This window comes from Mytilus edulis, chromosome 2 (assembly GCF_963676685.1).
Source record: "Mytilus edulis chromosome 2, xbMytEdul2.2, whole genome shotgun sequence".
NCBI classification, from domain to species: domain Eukaryota; kingdom Metazoa; phylum Mollusca; class Bivalvia; order Mytilida; family Mytilidae; genus Mytilus; species Mytilus edulis.
In genome coordinates, this window is record NC_092345.1 from 72,110,935 (window position 1) to 72,119,300 (window position 8,366).

At 32.1% G+C, this 8,366-nt stretch overlaps 1 long non-coding RNA gene across 2 annotated transcripts; it reads right to left on the reverse strand.

Moving 5' to 3' along the window:
* Positions 1 to 4,730: 4,730 nt before the first annotated feature.
* LOC139512859 (uncharacterized) lies at positions 4,731 to 8,366 on the reverse strand. 2 transcript variants are annotated; one of them, XR_011662352.1, is made up of 3 exons: positions 8,279 to 8,366; positions 5,184 to 6,978; positions 4,731 to 5,100 (listed from the first exon to the last, which is right to left on the reverse strand). It is a non-coding gene; the product is annotated as an uncharacterized lncRNA (long non-coding RNA). The 2 variants fall into 2 exon arrangements; XR_011662353.1 differs by lacking the exon at positions 8,279 to 8,366 and adding an exon at positions 7,186 to 7,349 and having other exon boundaries at positions 4,938 to 5,100.

An 8,366-nucleotide genomic window follows, 5' to 3' on the forward strand; every position in this document is an offset into this window, starting at 1 on the left:
ATTGAATTAGAAAACATTAGTCGTAGTTATTACTGCCAGTCAGGGAAAGGGGAATGTATAATACAGTTGACTGGAAAGAAAACATTTTTCCAGTTTCGATATTTGCTTTGAATTCGTAAGGTGATTTTCAAGACTGTTCACAAAGAATATAAGCAGACATGCAGAAGCGATTTGAACATGCCAATACAATTAATGAATTTTAATAGGATCGAGAAAATGTATAAAAAAGAAAAGCACATTAGAGGGGGGTTGGGGGAATCCTCGTTTAAGGGTTATCACTGCTACAATAAATGCCAGTCTTGTCTTATTTGTAGATTATTCCTTGCTTTTTTATTTAAAGTTTCTATCTATCTCTTATGATTTTTATGATATCAGTTAAACGCAAAAAAAGGTAAAAATCGTCATTTGAAGGCAACAATTTCAATGAGGACATTTTCCTCCATACTGTCTTGCTTGTTGATCTTGTCTTGCTGATGATTTTCTTGTTTAAGTTCCTATCTATTTAGTTAATTTTTTAAGATGAAATGCCTACACGCAAAATAAAGTGATAAAAATCGTCTTCAAACGGCAATATCGCAAATAAGAAGTCGCCTGATAGTTCTAACCTATATAGACAATTGGTAGTTGTCTACATTTTGAACATGTGTGCTTCTGTCAAGAAAGATTTCGAAATGAATACCATGATCTTTAAAAGCTGGAAATAGCCAACATAGAAATTAATATTCTGCAACACGAAATGCAGGAAATAACTTTGTACCTTGTAAAATTTAAAACAATTCGCAAGACCGGGGAAAAAATTAAAACAAATAAGCACAAAGAAGATATTTAGTTCACATTGATCAACTTCCCCGACACGAATATAAATTATCCACCCTTTTACTGACACCCTAGGTGGATGAATTGTAAATTAGCCTATTTGTTGTGGAATTATGGTACATAAGAATGCATGCCCTTACATGTAAGGTACATACCTATTTACTGTTCAGTTTTGGAGTTTGCGTTCGTTAAATAAATTTCATTACTTTTCACTGAGAATATGAACATTTTCCCTAAGTTTGCGGTTTGAGGCAATCTTTACACAACTGGGTCGATGCCACTGCTGGTGGACGTTTCGTCCCCGAGGGTATCACCTGCCGAGTAGTCAGCACTTTGATGTTGACATGAATATCAATTATATGTATTTTTTTTGTTTGCAAAAGTATGAATTATTTTAAAAACTAAGGATTGTCTCATTCCAGGCATAGATAATCTGAACCATATTTGGCACAACTTTTGGGAATTTTGGGTCCTCAATGCTCTTCAACTTTATACTTTTTTACTTTTTAACTATTTTGATCTGAGACTTACGAGTATTATGAAGACGTGCGTCCGACGTATCAAATTGTAAGCCTGGTACCTTTGATAACTATTTTTAAAAACGTTTATAATTTTATGAACTGTTTAGAAATATGCAATACTGTTGTAAGTACCGTAAAGTATATTATACTGGAATTTAAGGCAAGGGAAAGATGCAATGACCCTTTTTTAAATGGCCCTGGTGTGTGATAAATTTAAGGGATATTAGTCATAATCCTTTCGTTCATATGCAATGCATTACTGCAGAAATTTTGTCCAAATTGTTGCCCTTTCCATAAATCTTACGCTGTCCATGTTGAAACCATATGAATCTTCATCGATAACTTAAGATTAAGACAATCACAACAGGCGAGATTAAGACAAGGTTTAGCTGACATTTGAAAGCTATTTTGCCCACTTTCTTAGTCAAGATTTTAAAAAGAAACTTTATAGTTCATGTTTTTTTAAGAATTGAATGCTTCTTTACAATTTTTTTTCCAAAGCGTTTACTGTGTACACATTTTGCATGAATCATACAAAAACATGTGCACATTTTCAACGCTTTATAACTCTGTAAAGGTACGTAAGCATTTATTCTATTATAACACTTTTTGCTTTTCGTCTGTTTTCCAAACATTTATGCAATGTTATCATGATATGCACTTGCAGCGACCATTGATGTTGAATTTCATTGGGATATGAATTATGACTTAGGAATGGATTCTGTGAAAAGCTCATTCAAGATTATGCTTAAATGTATGTCAATATGCGGAATCAAAATAAAGTTTTCTTACTTATATTTGTCCAGCAATAGAAATTACGGAATCTAATTAAAGTCGAATTTAACCAATGATTAGGACTTTATCAAAAGTGGTATCTTACACTTATCATTTTGTACAAACTCTTTGTATGCATCCTTAATTGGTAATCTGACAGTTAAAAAAAGAAATGAATCAAATATATAGTGTAAGTGTTCAAGTACTATTATGCAAGCACTTGTAGAAGAACAATATTAAAGGAAATGATGTAGATTTATATTCAAGCACATTTTGGGCAATCTGCTCCTATAGTTCGTTTTTGTGTGTGTTACATTTATCGTAACGGTTCTGTTTCTGTTGTGTCGTTCTTCTCTTATATTTGATGCGTTTCCCTCAGTTTCTAGTTTCGAAAAGCGGTATGCGACTGTTGCCTTCATCCTCCATCACTTCTGTATTCAATCAATTGTGCAAGAGTAAAATAAACACACAGAAGTCGGTTAGTGGTGTTAACGGTCAGGAGATGGGCAACGGAGGACACATATTCGCTACAATCTCCACCAAATCACACAGATAAATGCATACAATTAAATATACATGTAATTCTGACTTCTAAAGGAAAAACGTTCGTGCTTAATATGGGTATGACATATTAATGTACACATTTGTATAGCATAGATGAGGAAAAACACTCAAAGCACAAATAAATGTATACACACTGCCTGAGCATAATCGTCATCATAAAAATTCCCCTAAATCCAACCCATTAATATAATTATCATACTAAATCGTGTTACAGATAGAGCATTTAATTGATATAAGAAGATGTAGTATGAGTGCCAATGATTGATATAGTGCTTGATAGTGCCTGCTATACACGTCATTGATTTATATAGAACTTGCTATACAAATCATTGATTTATATAGAACTTGCTATACAAGTCATTGATTTATATAGTACTTGCTATACAAGTTATTGATTTATATATGCAGAAGCTATGCTCTTATATTGGCATGGTTTTAAATCTTTGAACTACTGCTTTGTTCAATTGAAATATTATGTGTATTTATTGTTATGTGCAATTCTGTTTTACCTGTGCAAATTTAGCGTAACAATTTAAATTTTTCAAACAGTTATGTTGCATTTAAAATCAAGCAATATTACAGTTTATCTTTTTAGTCACTTTTTACTTTTAGCTAAATGAAATGAAAGAAAAAAAAAAGATTCTCCATATACTTAATTATATTTTTCCAAAGTCGAAATGCATATCATGTGTCCCGGCTTTGAGTGTAATCAAACGTGGAAACAGAATAAGTTTTTAAGCACTGACTGGCTAAGTCTCTTGGATAATTGCAGCCATTATCTGATTAAATCACTGTACACCAATAAATATGTATACTTCATATGCATATTATTAGAAATTCCACCGCCAGGAAACAATCTTGTCAGTTTGAGACACTTATATGATAAAATGGAAACTTATATAAGAGGGCTAGAATCTTTAGGCCAATCACAAGATTCTTATGGAACATAATTTGTACCAACTATTTTGAGTAAGCTACCGGGAGAAATTAAAAAACAGCAAATGCCCGTGAACATGGAACAGGAAGCTGGTATGAAAATCACCAAAGAACACTCTCAGCATTTAATATCATAAAGAAAAAAATCATTAATCAGAAGCAATATGTAGCACCCAATAACAACCATGGCTTTGTCGTTGTTTATTTTGGACAAATGAAACAAAATAGGGATCCTTTATGGAGGGTCCCCAAACCATCACAACTGCTGTTGGCACTATATTTGATATCGTCCGTTATCATGCAAAGAAGTATTTTTTCATTTATTAATAATTTTGGTATATACAAAAATTGCTGGTAATGTATATTGTACAAGATATGTTTTTACGTTTAATGATACTTTTGGTTTACACAAAATATAAACAAGAGGCTCTTAAAAAACTCTCTCTGAAACTTGATGAACAAATTGTGTTAAATTGTGTATAAAAGGGCCATAACTCCTTAAGGGGTTAATTGATACTTATGGTAATTTAATTTTTTTTTGTAGATATTACTTTTCTAAACATTATTGCTGTTTACAGTTTTTATCTATTTATAATAATATTCAAGATAATTACAAAAAAAAACTGCTAAATTTCCTTAAAACTACCAATTTAGGGGCAGCAACCCAACAATGGGTTGTTTGATTCGTCTGAAAATTTCAGGGCTGATAAATCTTGACCAATTGAAAATGTTTACCACGTGTCAGATTTGCTCCAAAAGCTTTAGTTTTTGAAATATACGCCAAAAACTGCATTTGACCCCTATGTTCTATTGTTAGCCATGACGGCCATGTTTGTTGATGGATCAAAACTTCGGATTCAATTCATAAAAGAGGAACAAAAGATACCAGAGGGACAGTCAAACTCATAAATCGAAAATAAACTGACAACGCCATGGCTAAAAATGAAAAGGACAAACAGATCCTGCTCCACATGTGGCACCCGTCGTGTTGCTTATGTGATAACAAATCCGGTAAATAGTCTAATTCGGTAGGTTTCATTCATGAAAGGGAAGGGGATTGTAGTGACGACGTAAGGAACATATCCGATATCATTTGTGAAACGATTATTCCATAACGGAATATTTTGTTGTAAATGCTATATTAAATCTGCAAATGCTATATTAAATACTGCATAATGAGTGCAAATGCTGTAATAAATAGTGCAAATGCTGTAATAAATAGTGCAAATGCTGTAATTATTATAGCAAAGGGTATTTTAACTTTATTTGTAATTAAATGCGGTTCCTTCAACCAAAATACGTAATAAATCTCAAGACTTTACACCGTTTTTTTTAAAATTTTTATTTCATTTAATGAAAGTTTGTTGCCTATAATTTTTTGCTTACACTTTTAAAGCATGGGTCACTTTTCATAAGTCTCCCAACTATTTCCTTGATTTAGCAAGGTATTTTTTATATTTTAGTTACGTTTATACGCTATGCTAGGCACCTGGGTGAAGATTTCACTACATTGTTTGTCTTTTGCAGATTGCTTCAATGTTTTCTTACACGTTTCTACGCTATGATAGGCACCTGGGTGAAGATTTCACTACATTGTTTGTCTTTTGCAGATTGCTCCAATGTTTTCTTATAACTTTACTAAGGTTGTTTTGTCATTGGATTATATTTAGTAATGAGAGGGACAGTCAAACTCATAGATGCGTATGATGAGTATTTTGCTGTTGAAGGCCATACTATGACTGATATGAAAAACAACAATAAGCATTATTCTACTATGCTTTTGATGTTTTCATGTACATGTAGTTGTGTTGTGTCATGATTTGATGCAACAAGTATCCTTTCTTTTCAATTATGATAATACTGTATGAAATCTTCTATCCAGAATAGCAACCAATACTAGAGTTTTAGACAGCGAATATTCAAGTTAAGGACTTTAAGACATACTGCATCCTCTTTTTTTTTTATTATTGAAATGCACCATGTGCAATTATTCAATTGTTCATTACAACTTGGTTTTTTTTTCAATCATAACAGAACGGGTATTTGTGGTACTTGTAGTTGGTCTGTACAGATATGTATTTATTCTCTCTCTTCTGAATTCCTGAACTATCTGTGATCAAAAGAATATAACTTTTGAATTGGTTTTATAGAATAGTTAATCGTGTTAATGTTTATTAAAGCAAATAATAGACTGTTTAAAAACAAAATAATATAACCTGTACAGTTTTGGATATTCAATTTAACGTTTCTATACCATATCAGATGTAAATTAATTGTTTCATTCCATTTCTTCTGACTTTTTCAAAGTTTAGTTGTCGGAGTATGATATTGTACACTGTTAGTTAAATATTGTTTATTGGATTATCCTTTTAGCTTTGACGCTACTGAAAGAACCGCAACAATACACAAAGTATACATGTGTACGTGTCTGTGTGTGCCAGCGTTGTGGCTTTCATTGGGAAATTCTTGACAACTTGGTGTCCTTGTTTTATATGTTCCGTCACCACATGTAGGAACTTCGTCTGTCTTACAGAAAAGGTTTCTGTTAATAGATAAAACTTCTCTCGTTGCTAACTGTGAAGGTGAGTTCAATGAGCAAGTGTTATTCACTAGTCTAAAATCTTTTGCACTTCGACCGACTTCAAAAATCCATTTCGTATTACACGAACAGTCAATTGCATTTTCATGTAATTTTATTTTCTTTACAGATGGATTTCGCAAGATGTCTTTAAGTCCACACATTGGTGACGGAAATGTACATTCGGTTATTTCAAACTGATCGATTGCATCAAAATTCTTGAAGGGTATTGATTTCATGTACAGTACTTGGAATTTGTTTAGCTGCACTAGTCTCATATTTGACCAGTCGTGGAATACAAAGTTCTCCATATTACCAGCAGTGAAAATTTCCATCACAAACTTGTCCACGTGTTTTATATTATTGAATGCGTATTTATGCAACCTTTGGACTAGCACTTTTCTCATGACTATTTCCTTTATTTGTGAAAGGTGAGAAAATCCGTGTGTTTCAATTTGATCAATCCTCACATTTGAAAGTTCTAGTTTTGTTAGATTACTCAAGTCTGATATTGAACATGGGTTTATAGATGTAAAATTCGAATTAATGAAACTTATGTTTTTCAAATTTTTGAACGTTTGAAAACTATTTTTCCCGAAATTGTTGAACGACGAAACATCAAAAACAATATCTTTCATACCGTCTGGCAAACCTGTTGGAAATCTATCTAGTCCTTTACAAACCACTCTTTTGTCTTGGAAGCATGTGCAGTTAATTGGACACCCATCTGTATTCTTAATTCCAACTGTAACTGTTTCTATGGTGGCGAGAAAAAGGAGGAGTTTCATTCTGAAATGGCATAATAAATAAAATTATATATTCTCTTATGTTTGCATGAATATATGTATTGTACCCACCTCTCTCCGTCCTGAATTAAAAATTGCATATTAGTGGAAAGTAGAAGGGGACGGCCCTTTTCTTCGGGAAAAAAATTTCATTTTTGGCATGCACTGATAATCGAAAGAGGTAGCATGTTTATCATATAATTATATATACCAGTAAGAACCAATATATCTTCCCAAACTGATGTCAACACATTTAAATACCGTGTCCGTTTATTGGTTCTTTTCCTACTGTCAAAATATATAAATTATAATATCAACATCTCCGCCTCTCTCAATATGATGTCCATATGTTTTGAAGTACTGTATCCATCATTCTTCCTTATATGCTGTCAATACAATTAAATAACTAAGTCCATATATCTTCCTTCTCTGATATATGTTTGTATCATTAATGTGCAAAACATTTGCTACAAGTTTCACTTAAAGTTAATGGCCATAAATTAAGGCAACAGTATAGTATATCGCTGTTCAAAAGTCATAAATCATTTGAGAGGAAACAAATCCGAGTTACAAACTAAAACCGAGAGAAACACATCAGCTATAAAAGGTGAAAAACGAAACAACAGAAACACTCTAGTTCAACACAAATTAACGCCAATGCAACATGTTTAGAAACTAACTAGAATTTAACAACTGCCATATTTCTGATATGTTACAGAACATTTTCATTAAAAATGGTGGATTGAACCTGGTTTTATAGCTAGCCAAACCTCGCGTATAATGGCAATGTTAAAAATACCGCTAAAATGACAACGTTACATGACAGGAATGCAGTACAAATAAATAGCATGCACCATTTCTGTAAATGCAGTGTGCCCAGCATTGAAAAAAGAAATGTGACTTCTGACGATACTAAAAGTGAGATGTACAATGATGCATATCGATTACTTACAATTTATTCCTGCAAATTGTCATTCAGATGCATGATGAGACATGATATAGTTGATGAAATGTCTTCTTTGAATACTTATTATACTAGAACTCATAATGACATGATCAAGTTCAAGAGTTCTCTCTCATTTCAACTTTTGTATATTTGTTTATATATCTTCGACACTGAGGTATTTCCAATTTTATGGAATTTAACACATTAATATATAGGATCAAAAACAATATCATGTTTTAATAGTAAACACAGATTTTTCTTTTTTAGTAGAAAGATAAAATTGCTACATTTACAAATTTGATTTTAACAAGTATGCAGTTTTTTTCTGGTTTTGAAATGGTATATGAATAAAACTTACTTGTATTTAGACTTGTTCAATAAAAATCAGGAAATGATATGTATTTGAAATTAGATCACACAATATTAATTTGGTATTGTGATTTACA